Below are 636 nucleotides of genomic sequence, written 5' to 3' on the forward strand. Positions count from 1 at the left end.
TGTTAATAAAACACAGGTATAACGTATGGCGTCCATTTATTGACTGACTGTCTGTACAAAATGTCAACTACCCCCAACCATGCTAATATTATATATATAACACAAGTATTGTCGTTTACGAGTAATATCAAAAATATATATATTTTCTGAATCCCGTGGCCTTGGGTTCCGTGGATTTTATGCCACCGAATTCAGAAAAGCTTCATCAACTGATGTGACCTTTGCTTCCGGATTCATTTTCTCGGAGGATGCGCTTGATGTCGGAGATTCGGAGCCCTTACCCTTGCCTTCACACTTCTTGACGTAAATGGTTCCACAGCTTGTCCAGCAGAATTTAAATCCTGCTTCTTTAACTTGTTTTCGGCAGTCGCGAAACAACAGTCGGTTTGCTGGAGTCAACCGTTCATTTATTTAGATATTAGTTGTAGTGGCGCCTTCAAACCCGACATCCTTGGCGGTTAACCTTACTTCCACGGCCGACTCGCTGAACGCAATCAACATCAGTCAGAAAGTTTCACGCCTATTAAGGAAGACATCGTTAAAATAATACGGTGAGGATTTTCATTCTGAGTTTCCATCATACCAGGGACTTAGATCTCGTTTCTTAACATGCTTTGTTCTTGGGAATTGAGTTTG

The sequence above is a fragment of the Hyposmocoma kahamanoa genome, unplaced genomic scaffold (genome assembly GCF_003589595.1).
Source record: "Hyposmocoma kahamanoa isolate Upper Pololo Valley unplaced genomic scaffold, ASM358959v1 168, whole genome shotgun sequence".
NCBI lineage: Eukaryota > Metazoa > Arthropoda > Insecta > Lepidoptera > Cosmopterigidae > Hyposmocoma > Hyposmocoma kahamanoa.